The sequence below is a fragment of the Cupressus sempervirens genome, chromosome 4 (genome assembly GCF_028749045.1).
Source record: "Cupressus sempervirens isolate cs-2001-9-10 chromosome 4, ASM2874904v1, whole genome shotgun sequence".
NCBI classification, from domain to species: Eukaryota; Viridiplantae; Streptophyta; class Pinopsida; order Cupressales; family Cupressaceae; genus Cupressus; species Cupressus sempervirens.
In genome coordinates this window covers 828,987,587-829,003,391 of record NC_143121.1, presented here as the reverse complement: position 1 = coordinate 829,003,391, position 15,805 = coordinate 828,987,587, and positions in this window count along the sequence as shown.

The window sequence follows — 15,805 nt, the reverse complement described above, 5'->3', positions numbered from 1 at the left end:
CTTCTAACAAGGTGACAGTTCAGTTGAATTGTTCTAAAGACCTCTAGCAAGGCCACTCCTAATAGGGTGATTAAATCCTCTAACAGGGTCACACCTAACAGTATGTACTGTAACCTTTAACATGGTTGGCTCCTAATAGGGCTCACTTCAGAAGAGTGAAAATTTGGTGACTAGTTACTTGGTGGTTTTTCCCATATTGGGTTTCCACGTTAAAATTGGTGTCTCTTGTGTTCACTTTATTTTCAGTTACATGCATGAATGCTTGAAAAGAAACTAATAGTTTAATTTATCGAGTTACAATAGTTGTTTACCGAGTAAAAGCAATAACTAGATCATTAAGACATCTAAGGGATTTGTGGATTAATTTTTGTGAGTAATTGATTCACCCCCCCTCTCAGTTACTCTATCTTTAATTCCAACAATTGGTATAAGAGCTTTTGGTGCTTACAGGAAAAGATTTCAAGGATCTAAGCTAAAGATTAGAATGTCTTACAAAAGGGAAATTCCAAAACTTAATAGGGACAACTTCTTAGCATGGCAACGATTGATGAGGCTTCATCTGGCTTCCATTGGTGGTACAGGACTATAGTACCTTGATGAAAAATATGAAGAACCTTCTAGTACATTATCTGTCAATGATATTGCTGAAAAGAAGACTCACAATAACATGATGATAGATATAGCATCTGCTCTGAGTTATGAAGAATTTGATGACATCAAGGATTGCAAAACTGCCTTTGAAATGTGGAACGAGCTGAAAGAAATCTATGGAGGAGATGATAATGTAAGAAGAGCCAAAGCAGAAAGTTTGAGAGGACAATTTGATCAAATGATGATGAGAGAAGATGAAAACATTGCAAAGTATGTTGAAAGAGTTAAAGCATGTGTTAGTGCAATCAAAGCATCTGGAGGAGATATCAATGAGGAGACAGTTATAAGTAAAGTTCTTAGAACTCTACTTCCTATTTATGCAATCAGAGTCTCTACAATTCAAGAAAGGAGATGGGAGGCAAATCATAAAATAAATATAGAGGCCATAGTTGAAAGATTGACTGCATTTGAGCTAGACAACTATGACAACTATGTTCCAGCTACCAAGAATGTTGAATCAACATTTGAAGCCAAGCTTTCACTCAAAGAAAAAGGGAAAAAGATGAAAGAACCACAATCAGAAAGTGATGAAGAATCAGAACAAAGTTCAGACAGTGATCTTGAAGTGGTTGAAGCTCTACTAGCAAGAAAATATTCAAGAGGCAAAGGAAAATACAAAGGTAAAGCTCCTCTAATCTGTTTCTCTTGTGAAGAAATTGGACATATTGCTGCTAGGTGCCCAAATAAGCAGAACAAAGATGAGAAGAAAGGTCACAAGTACAATGGCAAGAAAGACTTCAAATCATTCAAGGATAGAGGTAAGAAAACATGTTTTATGGAAAAAGATTTTAATGATTCTGATGAGGAAGAAGAAGATGAAATTGTCTACATTGCTGTAAAAGATGAATCTGATAATGATGAGGAAATGACACTAATTTCTCATATGAAAAAAAATGATACATGGATCATAGATAGTGGTTGTTCTCATCAAATGACTGGTGATAAGACTAAGTTTGAATACTTTGAAAACTATGATGGTGGCAGTGTAAGATTTGGTAACAATGAACCTTGTTGTATAAAAAGAAAAGGAAGAATCTCACTAACTAAGGAACTTGTATATAATAATGCATATTGAGTAGAAGGACTAAAGCACAATTTGTTGAGTGTGGCACAACTACTCAGTAATGGATTAAAAGTAGAATTTATGCATGGAAAAGCAAGGTTGCTAGATGGCAAAGGAAAGCTGATTGGATCTGGCACTCAAACAAAAGGTAACTTATTTTATCTTAAACTTGGTGAATGTTCATGTTTCATTGCTCAAATTGAAGAAAGTTGGTTATGGCATAGGAGGTTGTGTCATGTAAATTTTGACAACTTAATAAAGATTAGTAAATTCAGGAAAGTAAGAGGTATTCCTGACATAAAGAAACTTGAGGTTGGTCTATGCAAGAATTGTCAAATTGGTAAAATGGGAAAGACTAGTTTTAAAAGCAAGAACTATTAGACTGAAGAAGTTCTAGAAATTGTGCATACTGATTTGTGTAGACCTATTGGCATTGAAAGTTATACTGGTGAAAAAAATTTCATTTTGTTTGCTGATGATTATTCAAGAATGATGACTGTCATGTACCTTAGAGAGAAATCATAAGCATTTGAAAAGTCCAAATGGTATTTGGCTAGAGTAGAAAAGGAAATAGGCAAAAGACTGAAATGCTTAAGGTCTGACAGAGGTGGTGAATTCATTTCACATGAGTTCAATAACTTTTGCATTGAAAGAGGAATCAAAAGACAGGTTTCAACACCTAGAACTCCAGAACAAAATGGAATAGCAGAAAGAAGGAATAGATCTATAATGGATTGTGCGAGAACCTTAATGATTGAGAAAGGCATTGCTATCAAATACTAGAAGGAAGCTATCAACACTGTAGTTCATACATTTAACCAAGTACAACTGAAAAAGGACTCATTCAAAACACCCTATGAATTGTGCTATGGCTACAAACCCAATGTAAGTTATCTAAAGGTATTTGAAAGCAAATGTTATATTTTGAAAGAATCTAGAAAAGGTAAATTTGATGTAAAAAGTGATGAAGGAATATTTTTTGGATACTCTTGCAAAAGCAAAGTATATAGATGTTTGAACTTATCTACTCACAAAGTTATAGAAAGTGCACATGTGAAAGTTGATGAGTTTGTAGAAAGAACAGAAGAAGAAAGCAAGAAGGAATCTGAAGACTACAGAAGATTTGTTTACATTGAACTTGATACAATACCAAGTATACCTATCAATCAAGAATCCTCAACTTCAGAGTCTTCATTAACCGAGTCACAAGAAGTTCAAATCGAGTCAGCATCTACCAAGCTGCAAGAACTCGAGTTGCAAACAAAAGCTATTGAGTTAGCATCTACCGAGCTTGAGCAACCAGAATTACAACCAGAAGTTGAGAGACAGAGGGATAACAATGCAAGTCATCCAAAAGGAAAGGAGCTCGTGTTAGCCAAGTATGTCAAAAAGCATCATGCACCAGATCAGATCATTGGTGATAAATCAGAAGGAACAATGACAAGAAGTAAGTTGAAAGACACTTTTTTACTTGTTGATTTTGAACCTATAAATGTCAAAGATGCACTAGACAATGAAAGTTGGATTGAAGCTATGAACAAAGAGATAGAACAGATAGAGAAAAACAAAACATGGACTCTTGTACCTAGACCCAAAGACAAGAATGTGATTGAAACAAAGTGGGTATTCAGAAACAAACTAAATGAAGATGGTAAGGTATCAAGAAACAAAGCTAGACTAGTATGCAAAGGATACTCTCAAGAAGAAGGTGTAGACTATGGAGAAATTTTTTTTCCTGTTGCAAGATTGGAAGGTCTCAGAACCTTACTTGCATATGCTGCATACAAAGGATACAAAGTTTATTAGATGGATGTCAAGTCAACATTTCTCAATGGCATATTGGAGGAAGAGGTTTACATTGAGCAGCTTGAAGGTTTTGTTGATCTAGACAAGAAGGACATGGTTTGCAAATTGCATAAAGCATTATATGGTCTGAAACAAGCCCCTAGAGCATGGTATGAAAGATTGCATAACTATCTTATTCAAATTGGTTTTCAACAAACTAATGACAACAACAGCTTGTACATAAAGGAAGGACCAAATAATAAGATTGTTTTGGTAGAAATATTTGTAGATGATACTTTGTTCACAAGAAATGATGATCTTTGCAAAGAATTTTCAAAATAAATGAACAAGGAATTTGAAATGTCAATGTTTGGTGAGATCAAATTCTTTGTTGGTCTTCAAATTCAATAGAATAAGAATGGCATCTACATCACTCAATCTAAATACATCAAGGAGATACTGAAATTTTTTGGTATGGAAGATTGCAAACCAGTTGGGACTCCTATGTGTACTGGATTAAAACTCACCATGGATGATTAATCAAAGGAAGTGGATCAGATATTATATAGATCTATAATTGGAAAGTTGCAATATGTAGTGCACACAAGACCAAACATTGCCCCTTGCAGTAGGGATTGTAGCAAGATCCTCAGCAAAACTAAAAGAAAATCACATGATGGCAATCAAAAGGATCATGAGATACTTAAAAGGAATTGAAGAATATGGATTATGGTATAAACTCGGAGGAAAACTGGATTTAAAGGTGTTCGCTGATGCAAATTGGGTAGTAAATATTGATGATAGAAAGAGAACAAGTGGGGGAGCTTTCTTTCTTGGGGAAAGGTTGGTTTCTTGGACAAGCAAAAAGTATAATTGTACATCTCAATCCATAGCAGAAGCTGAATATGTTGCAGCAGCAGTAAATTGCTCAAACATTGTGTGGTTTAAACAATTATTGAAAGGTATGAAGCAATAAATCATAGAACTAGTTGTTATGTTTTGTGATAATACAAGTGCAATTAATATCTCCAAGAATCTAGTGATGCATTAAAAAACCAAACATATTGCCATAAAGTATCACTTTGTTAGAGAATTGGTGCAAGAAAAGGAAATAAGATTGGAATATGTGCATACAAAGGAACAAATTGCTGACATATTCACAAAGCCTTTACCTAAGGATGCATTCTTGTATCTAAGAGGTAAGTTAGGGGTCATTCTCCTATCTGAAGCTCACTAAAATGCAGTTTTAGTGATGCATTAACAAGAACAGAATTGAAGATCTATCAATTGATGAAGCAAACCAATGAAGACATTGCATATGAATCAGTACATTAGGTACAGTACTATTCAATTATTTTGAGTTGTCTTTGGCATGTGTTGTCAAAGAGGGAGAATATACTGTCAAATCTTTCTAAAATTTGCAAATAATAAGAATTTGTGTAAGAGGGAGAGATTATTATGAAAGAGGGAGTTTGGTATTCTGACATTAAAAGACTTGTTTTCAAATTTCATTCTATGACATGTTGTGTTGCCATCAATGCCAAAGAGGGAGATTCTTGGATACAATTGTTCAATTGTGTGTTGTCTTTGATGTCACACAAATGTCACATTAGTCATCAGATAGTGTCTACTGAGCTCAGAAGGTTAGTAAGGAAAATGATAGTGTCTACCAAGCTTAGAAGGTTAGCAAGGCAAAGGATAGTGTCTACCGAGCTCAGAAGGTCAGCAAGGCAAAGGATAGTGTCTACCAAGCTCAAAAGGTCAAGGAAAAGGATAGTGTCTACCGAGCTCAGAAGGTCATCAAGGCAAAGAATAGTGTCTACCAAGCTCAAAAGGTCAGCAAGGCAAAGGACAGTGTTTACTGAGCTTTCAAGGTAGTCAAAGAATTTTAGTTCTTACCGATCTCACTCGATAATCAAAGAAAATATGACAGAAACAATTCTTACCGAGTTCACTCGGTCATCAAAGGTAATTTGGAAGAAACAATTCTTATTGGGTTCACTCGGTCATCAAAGGTAATTTGTAAGATTCAGTTCTTACCGAGCAAACTCAATAGCCAAAGGATTTTAAGGATATTGTAATATTAACCGAGTCAAGAAGGTTAACTCTGGAAATTCCTAGAAGCAGTATTTACCGAGCAGGGTCGGCCAGTAAAGGATTTCATTGTCTTATGAAATAACGTTTATTTGTTTAAGAGTAATATCTGTAGCTGACTGATAAATGGATTATTGATAAATGTAACATGTAAATGGGCTGACTTGACAATCTGAATGGTGTAAGTAAGAAGTCAAGTTGCGAATTCAAAGAAGTATGATGTGGAGGTCAAAATAACAATTGTTGTATACTCACATTGGCAAATTTAACATTTGTTTGACAAAAACAAAATTGGAATTAGAATCCTTGTCTGCTCATTTTGCCCCAAAATGGGCAAAGTGAACTTCCTGAAAAAAGGTAGAAAAAGAATAAGCTATTCTTATTCCACATTTTGATAAACCCAATTTTATTTCTTGTTGGGTCTATGAGTTTCCTTGAGTTTGGTGCCCATTTCCATTTTCTTTTGTCGCTCAATTTGCAGAGCATTTTATTTGGTAGCTCGATTCATAGAGCATTTCCTCCATTTAGAGAGTCGATCATCATTTTTAGATAGCTTTTATTCTAGTGGGAAGCTTTGTTGTGGGTTGCAGAGTAGGTATGCTTGTTAAGAAGTGGATTTAATTTCGTGGGATTCATTTCACAGGTTTCATCTGATGGATTTAGGTTTCATTTGTGGGTTTCCTCTTTTCATACACAGTGCAGATACATCCTCACTACTTTCCCCGCACATTTTGCTAGAGTTAGCGAGGGTTTTCTACATTTTTTTAGGGTGAGTCATTCAGATGAAAATGTATTGTAGCATTGTAACTCCATTGATGTTCTTTACTTCGATTCCTAATACTGAGTGTATCAATGGTTTAATGTTTGAAAATAATCTCGACATCATGATCATGAAGTCTATCAATTGTAACTATTGACTTTCTATATTGTTGCGTGTTTCTTACTGAGTTTTATTACATGCATGTTTATGACAATAGAATTTAATTTGGAATCTCGATTTACAAAGCATTTCCTCCATTCACAAAACTGAGCATCATTTCTAGATAACATTTAATATAGCCGGAAACTTTGTTATGGGTTGCAGAGCAAGTATGCTTATTAAGAAGTGAATTTCATTTTATGGGTTTCATCTTATAGATTTGTGGTGTTATATATTTTTTATGACTTTTCTTATTTTGCCATATCTATAATTTTATAGACATTTCCACCTGCTACACTCTTTTCATACACATTGCAGGTATGTCCTCACTGCTTTCCCCACACATTTTACCAGAGTCGGCGAGGGTTTTCTACAAATTTTTAGGGTGTTATATAGCTCTTTAGTGACTAATCTCTGACCTTAGACGCACTCCAGGTTCCACCATTGCAAGGATTCGAATCATCCCTCTATCCAAGTGGGGCTTAACACAACCCTACATTACCCTCAATACCTCATCTTTAGATCCCAACTGGAGTGTCAATGCAAGGAAGGCCAAAGAGATGTCAATGTTTGTCTTGAAGCAATTGTCATTTTTTAGAAATCCTTCATGCAAAATACTTGATAAGAGAATGTTATATAACAAAATTTGTTTGCATAGGACTCAACTACCCACAACTACCCTCTAGCATTACTAAACTACTAACAAAGCAATAAAATAAGCAAACATGCTAAGGGGGTGTCTCACTAGGAGATGCATGGCCTGTACATATCAGAAACAACTAACAAATAATAAATATAGATTTAAATGTAGGATCACAAGACACATCAAAGACTCCTTTTTCCCAAGTGGATTGAAATATGATTTAGAGCACCATGATTGTGAATCTATCCAATATCATCCGTCATGACCTACAAACTAGCCCTCTGTACACTACACTAAACAACTTGTGTTGACATGTCTATAGCAGCCACATCTTGACCTTCTGTGCATTGTTCTTGCAATAATCCTTGCACCTCTTCTAATACTACTAACACCAAGATGAGAATCATCCTATAATTACTCATCCATTTGATCATCTGTACCTTTCTACACTATAATCATCATCATGGGAATACTCAGTCACATTGATCCTTATCTAAATGATAATTCTATACCTTGTGTTTGAAACATCTTACTTGATGTTGAATAACTTAAAGATTGCTTCGTAAACATTATCATGTGCTTATAACCCCCTATCAGTATACAGTCACTTGAAGATTGATCAAAAGATTAAAAACCAAAGAACTATCTTCTTTCTATATTGGTTGAGAGGTTAGAAGTTCGGGTGATACAATAATTCTAGATAACTGGTCTCCTCCTCCTCAATGACACCAATAAAGAAAATGAGAAATTGAGATAGAAACAAGAAAAAATTGCCACAAAATCTTCGTCCTTGCCCAAGATCTTGTAGCTAATTGAAGGTTGAATTGTTGAAAGGTCTTAGAACACATTTTTAGAACCCTTTGGACTAAAGACTTTGGCAAAGAAAGATGCTTCTTGATTAGGCCATGATATCTTTGTACCAGAGGAATTTCCACTGGGCTCAACAACTTTTTGAATCTTTATCTTCTTTTATGTCTAGAGGAATTTTTATTTAGAATGATATCAAGTAGTATGATGTCCCAAATGATCAAATTCATATTTATACTTAGTCCAATTAGGATACTAGGAAGATTACTTAAGTTTGAAAGATTGGGGGAAATGTTAAAGCTTCTTTTCTATGTACTTATCCTTAGCTTTTTTTTGAGCGGTGATAATTATGATTTTTTATTAATGATGTAAAATTGTACATAGTTGTCCATGATGATACTAAAACTAGTCGATATTTATCTAAACCTTGTCTACTACTACACCATCGACTACTAACATTAACATAGTTCATTTTCACTACTGCCCTATCATGCAAAATGGGTTATCACTGTAAACTAATATGAGCCCTTATCAGTACAAAATGAGCATACTACACCCTAGCCTTGCTAATCATCTATAAGAAACTAATACACAAGCCCCTCATTAACAAAATTATGTGAATACAAATGGGAACTAAATAGACCAAACACTACAAAATTAATAAGATATTACCAAATCCTCATAAATGTAGTGCTTGTCTTTGTAGATTGGACCTTTTGATAGTTAAAGAATATACAATCCACCTTTTGTGTCTAGATGGGCTCTTTTAGCTCTCCTTTGTCCAAGCCTAGATTTTGCTTCTCCTCCACCCAAACCTGCAAGAACTCCAACAACATTTCCCATCCTCCCTTTACCTTTGCAATTTGTAATGGTAACTTCCACAACTCTCTAGTGACCGATCTTTGACCTCAAACCCACTCCAAGTTCCACCACTGCAAGGATTGGAATCATCCCTCTATCTAAGTGGGGATTAACACAAACCTGCATTACCCATAATACCTCCTCTTTAGATCCCAATTAGAGTGCTAATGCAAGGAAGGGAAAATAGATTTCAATGTTTGTCTTGAAGCAATAGTCAATTTTTAGAAATCCCTCATGCAAAATCACTTCAATACATTTGACCAGCTTTAAATGTGACTGCTTCATTTGTCATTTTCTTCAAACTCACTATTTGACATGTTAGTTGTACTTAGTAAGACTTGGGAGCTAGAATCATGCTTTCTGTTATAGTTGCTCTTATCACCCTTGCAATATCCATTGTAACATCTCCACAAGAAGTTAGAAGGGAGAGGCATAAGCATAGAAGAGATGAAATCCCATTTTATATGACTATTATTCATTCAAATGAAATTGATTGCCATGACCAACTTTGCATGAATAGAATAACCTTCTTTCATCTAGCCAATATTCTTAGACAGAAAGGAAGCATTGGAGATTCTTGCAACATTATGTTAGAAGAACAACTAGTGACATTCCTCCATACACTTGGGCACAATTTGAGGAATCATAAGATAGCTCATAATTTTGGTCACTCAGGAGAGACAGTTTGTAGATACTTCTACAAGGTCTTGAGGGCTATCTTAGCTCTCCATGTTGACTATATGTTACTCGCTGCCACAAACACTCCTTTTGAGATTCTTGGGAAGGATTTTTTTGATCCCTACTTCAAGGTAACTATCTTATTAGAATATTTTTTATGTTGATTATAAATTGTAGTAATATAATTTGACTACAAATTCACAATGTATAGGATTGTGTTGGAGTTATAGATGGAACCCATATACCAATTATTGCTGATGTGGACATACAAGCTAAATATTGTGATAGAAAAGGAAACTTGTCACAAAATGTTATGGGTGTGTGTTCCTTTGACTATAAGTTCTAATACATTCTTGCGGGTTGGGAAAGGTTTGTAGCATATAGTAGTGTTCTTGCTTCTACTTTGTCAAGATCAAATCCACTGGTTATTCCTCTTAGTATGTGGAATCATCTTGTAAATGTTTATGTTGTCAATTTTATGAGAGATGGGTCAAGGTTATAACAATATTTGTTTGTGCATTTATTTAGGTAAATTTTATTTGGTTGATGCAGGATATCTAAATGTATTTGGATTTCTTGCCCCTTATCGATGTACATGCTACCATCTAAAGGAGTTTTGTAGAGTTAATTGGATTAACTCTCCATGAGAATTATTTAATCACCAACACTCATCTATTCAAAATACAATGGAGCATACATTTGGCATTCTAAAGAAATGTTTCCCTATCTTGAGGTATGCAACATCTTATCAAATCATGACACAAACTAAGCTTGTCTTAGCATGTTGTATCTTGCACAACTTCATTACGATAGATGATGACATTTGTTTAGAAGTTGAAATTGAAGAGGATGAACATCATGGGATATATGTACTAATACTTGAGACATATGGGATGACTCAGTGAGATAGAGATGATTGGGGAAACTTTTGAGATGAAATAGCTTGGAGGATGTGGGATGGCTATAGATCTTGAGGTTAGTTCTAGTTGGAACATTACATTTTATTCTAGAATATAAATTGGCAAATATTTTCAATATATCTCTTGATACTTGTATGGCATTTGAACCAATGAATGATGTGTGGCTTTGTAATTATTGTTATGGCTGTTAAAGATGAATGAATGAATGAGTTTGTTTTGTCAACATGTTTGGTGATTGTTATGGTTTTCTATGTGGGTTCAAATATGATGAAAGACTTATATATCCAAGTGTTATTAGTGAGATCATTTTTATCAAAGTAATACAATATATATCATCATATTAGACTAAGAACATAGCATATCTAATCATACTCCACAATCAATAGGTAAGAGTTTAGCAAAAAATTGGGTTTATACTTCATATGTCAACCAAACAAAAGGAATAGACTGGGCCACATGTCTCACTGTAATATGTTGTGGATGCATATGTAGTAATGTGGTAATCATGTGGTAATGATATTGATGCAATTACATCTACATGTGGTAATGAGATTGAAACTAAACAAAACATACATTTATGTGTAAACATGTTTATCACATCCTTTTGGTAGAGTTGAAAATACACTTGCAGAAGCTACTTTTTCTAGTAAATTTTTTTGACTAGGTAGAATGTAGATAATCACCAGCCTTGAGCATAGAATCATCATTTTTTGTGTGTGCCATTTATTGCAATGCAAGTCCTCATGCTCTATATTACAATTTTCTAAGCCTTTGGTATTCTTTGAAACTGAACAACACATCCATCTATGCATAAACATGTTTATCCAATTCAGATATGCTTATTGTATGCATAGGTTTTTGTTCTATTAGAAGAAACAATGATATTTCAGCTACTATTTTATATTTATAGGGCCTAGTTACTCATGTAACTAGTTATTTTTGATATGCTTATTGTATGCATGGTTTTATGTTCTATTATAAAAACCAGTGGTATGCTAGTTATTTTTGATATTGTATGCTTGTTAGTAATGAAGTCAGCAATATATGCTTGTCTATATTTGGCCCTTTTTTGTTATGTTTATTAGCATGACTCAAGAAATGCAAGTTAGCAATACACCTTGTTCTATGAACAAGGTATTATGGACCAGAGATATGGAGCACAAATTCCTTGAGTTGCTTCAAGAGCAAGTCCATCTTGGTTGAAAAGGTGAAGGTGGTTTCAAAAAAGAAGCTTGGGCATGCATTGAAAGGTGGTTCAATGATGGACTAAAGCAAAATCTAACCAAGGATAATTTGAAGAATAAATTGAAAACTTGGAAGGCAGGATTTAGAGTAATGAAAGATTTAAGAAATAGAAGTGGTTTTGCTTAGAATGAAGGTACATAATGTGTGGATGTTGAAGATAGTGTTTGGAATGATTTTTTGAAGGTAAAATTGTATTTAATATTCATTTGATTTAAGTATTTTTTTGGTCCTCAAGTTAGTATTGAAATACAAGTAACTATTCAATTGATTGCCAAATTGTAGAGGAAAGAATTCAAGAATGCAAAGGTGTATAAGAGGCAACCATTCCAATACTATAATGAGTTATCCTTCATTGTGGGAAATGACATGGTAGAAGGTACTACTATAGCCAAAGTGCAATAGACTAAAGAAGGCCACATCATGGATGAGGCCCTTGATCTTGATGACGATGGAGATTTTAATATACCAGTCAATCTTGATAGTCATTTGGATGATGATGTAGTTCAATCCAACCAATCAAGTGCTACTGTCAGACTAAGAATATCACCATCCTCATTAAAGAAGGGGAAGAGGAAGAAGTCGAGCATGGCTAGTTCAATGGATACCATTTGTGAAGCCATGAATAAGATCCATAAAGGCATGTTAAAGCCTTACATTATTAAATGGATGAAAAGGATTTTGAAGCTATTGGAGATAAAATATATGATGCCCTCAAAGCCATTGCAGGGATTACAGAAGATTCAATGATTAAGGCCTATGATACCTTTTTGGTTGAAAATAAAAGAGTAAAAGGCTTCTTGAGAATGACCAAGGGGGAGAGAGCGAAATACATACAACCTAAGTATGGAGGGTTCTAGAGTGTTTGTTAAAACTATTTCGATTTATAGTTACATTTATATTTGGCTACTTCATAACATGCCTTATGATAGTTTGCATAATTTTTATTATCTTAAAACATATTTTTCTTAAATAATCTGTGATTGTATACATTTTTAATTAGCTTTAAAGTTGATTGTACAAGTAGATAACATGTTGGCAAGGATTATGGTTATTCACCTTACATCTATCAACTGCACATAAACAATTGCTACAATACATCCAACAAATCTATTATGTGCATTCCCTGCTATTACTTCCTTCTAATATGTTTTTGCCTTCGAGAAACCTATTACTAAATATTCAAGTTTGATCTAGTAGTTTATAGAGCAATATATTAGATGCTAGGTTGTGGCTTGCAAGAGTGCATGCTTTGCATCCTAGTTCTTTAGCTCTTATTTGGTCAAGTACTAATATTCAACCATTGTCCATAACTATGTATCTCTTCTAATTTTGATTCAGTCAACTAGTTTGTAGCATGTTTATGATTCCTCAACATGACAATTAGCCTCGATTTTAAGCATTTGTGGTTAATGTGATAAGTATTTGATCAAAGTTTTGTAGCCTCTTCTTCCAACCATAAAAATGCCTTTTTATTGGATGGAATCCTAAGGCTTTCAATTTCATTTTTTGCTGCCTAATGATAGGTAACTTGTGAATTCAAAAGAGAAATCCCATAGTTTTCTTAACAAGCACATATGAAACATATAAAGAAGCTATTTAGTACACTCAAAATTCAGAATTGTTACTCATTGGATATCCATCATAGTCAAGGTTTCCCGAGAGTGTTGCTGAGATGGCTTTGAATTTTGTTCTCATGGATTCTAAGATATCTTGGACAAGCTCATTTTCTAGTTCAAGAAGAGGACATTTATCTATCAATTCCTCTAGCTATTTTATCTTCTTGTTAACCCTTGCTGAGAATACAATTGGTTCAATCTCAAGAGTAAAGCTTTCCATACATGATACAACTCCTTTAAAATCCCAATTCTTCCCCTACTTTGAAACTGTGTTTCAAACTCACATCTCTTCCTTCTACTTTCTCCAGCTCCATTCCTTCTTCAAAACCCTCATTGTATCCTTGTTGAATATGTTCATGTTTGAGGTTTACAAAAAATTCAAAGATATCTTCCAAGTCTGTTGGTTGTCCACACAAACCAAGCATTACCTAAGCCTAAGTTCAAAAAAAAAACTTAATTAGCTCAAACTATCATGTAATAATAAATTCTAGAAAATAATTAGTTTTGGTAATTGTAAAAACCCATGTTCTGACCCAAAATTGTATCACAAATATCAAAATGCACACACATTTAGCATGGGTATTTGATCAAACAGTAAAGTTATATGCAAAATTCTAGCAATTACACTTTGGCTTAATACTTGAAATCTTTGTTCTTATTTACTTGAAATCTCTATTCTTGTTCAAGTCAAGGAATCAATGCTTGCAAAATTTGACATTGTTTGTCAAGGAATCGCTTGACTATCATATGTTTAATGGATCTTATCTTTTTATGGGTACTAACTAGCTTTTCTATTTTCCTCGTTGTTCCTCCCTTTTCATGGATTTTGCTCAAAAGGGCTAAACATTTCTTGTGCAAATTTTGTCCATTTTTTATTGAACCCACTTTTTCATTTGGGTTGGTTTTTCTATATTGGACAAAGGAGATCTATGCATATTCACAATGTTGGGAGCTGATTGACAATTAATTAGACCACTTTTCTTCTAGCAAGTTTTCACTAGAAGCAAAACTCGAGAAAGATTTTGAAGTATCATATTGCACGTCTTCATTAAGGAATACCCATTTCACATATATTATTATGTGAAACATTGTGGCTAGTGATGATTGAGGAATCAATCCTACTATAAAGATCAAGGTCACTGAAGAACCCATCGTAATATGTTTCCATTTGCTTGAATTGATATTGAGGAAAGAAGGAAACAAGATTCGATCTTGATCTGTTATAGTTCAAAATATAAAGACTTTGGATCTCTACTTAATGTTGGGGCCCTTTGAGATAATTACAATAAATACTAAATGTCTTGTAGGTGATGTATATCCTCTCAACATATTTATAACCTCACAATTTCACCTGTGCAAATGAACTATTAAAATCAAAAGAAGTATCCAAAATTTTAAAAAATTGCTTCCTTAATCCCCATCCCATCATTTTGTGGGCTTTCATTTTTCACCACAAGCACCCCTTCATCAACTTCTATTTCATGAATCTTTTTAGTTGGTAGATATTGAGATATCGCACTTCCAACACCCTGTGATTGATCTTAATAGGTTGTGATTACTTGTTGATTAATGTGAACATTTGGAAACTAGACAGGGGATTTTTGAAACATTAATGCATAATGGATTCCATTAAATTTGAAGAGGTTTTTTGTCTATTCTTAACACCTGATTGTGTAGAGGATAGCAAAAATTTCAAAGCAATACCTTTGGGTTGCTCAATAGCTCTATTAACTATAAATTCAGTCTCTCAAGAGAATCTAGTCTTATATTAGAAGTTTGAAATTCATCCTAATAAGGGAAAAAAGGCTGACATGACTCTTGACCTTCAAACTATTGTTCATTGTTGTAAATCAACAGAATAAGAAATTTTGTACATCTTTTATAATATTCGCAAGAGATGGACAAATAATTTAATCCCCATCTTTAGTTACATGTAACATTAGAACTAATGAGAAAGGATTTGGGACATTAATAATGTAACTTTGTAGATTTAATTACATAAATCAATATTTAAATAGGCTTTAAATAATGATTATAAAGATTCCAATGATTTATAAGGCTTTTATTAAAGTATGTGTATTTTCATATAACTAATGTATTTTTGATGTTGCAGGGTTGATGACTTTAAGCAATGTGCCAACATATCGATGTGGTGCTGGCCCTTATTTGTTAAAAATCTCTAACACAACAAAAATCCTGGCATAAATTTTGGTGTTGCCTGAATAAGAAAAAGGTTGTTAATACAATTAATTTTGTTAGAAATTAGTGTAATGAATAATTAATTATTATATGAGGAACTAATGAAGATTCACTATTGTAGGGACATGATGGATGTGGATTCTTTGATTGGGCAAGTGATGCACAAACAACAAGTACAATGCATGATGATGGAGTAGAGTGCAAGTGTTGCAATAGTTAGAAGGCTGAAATTTACTTTTTACAATGTCTTGTTTGCCTTTTTAGTTGCATTTATTTGTTGGGAATATATGTGAAAAAAATGCATAGCTATAATTTGTATAAGGA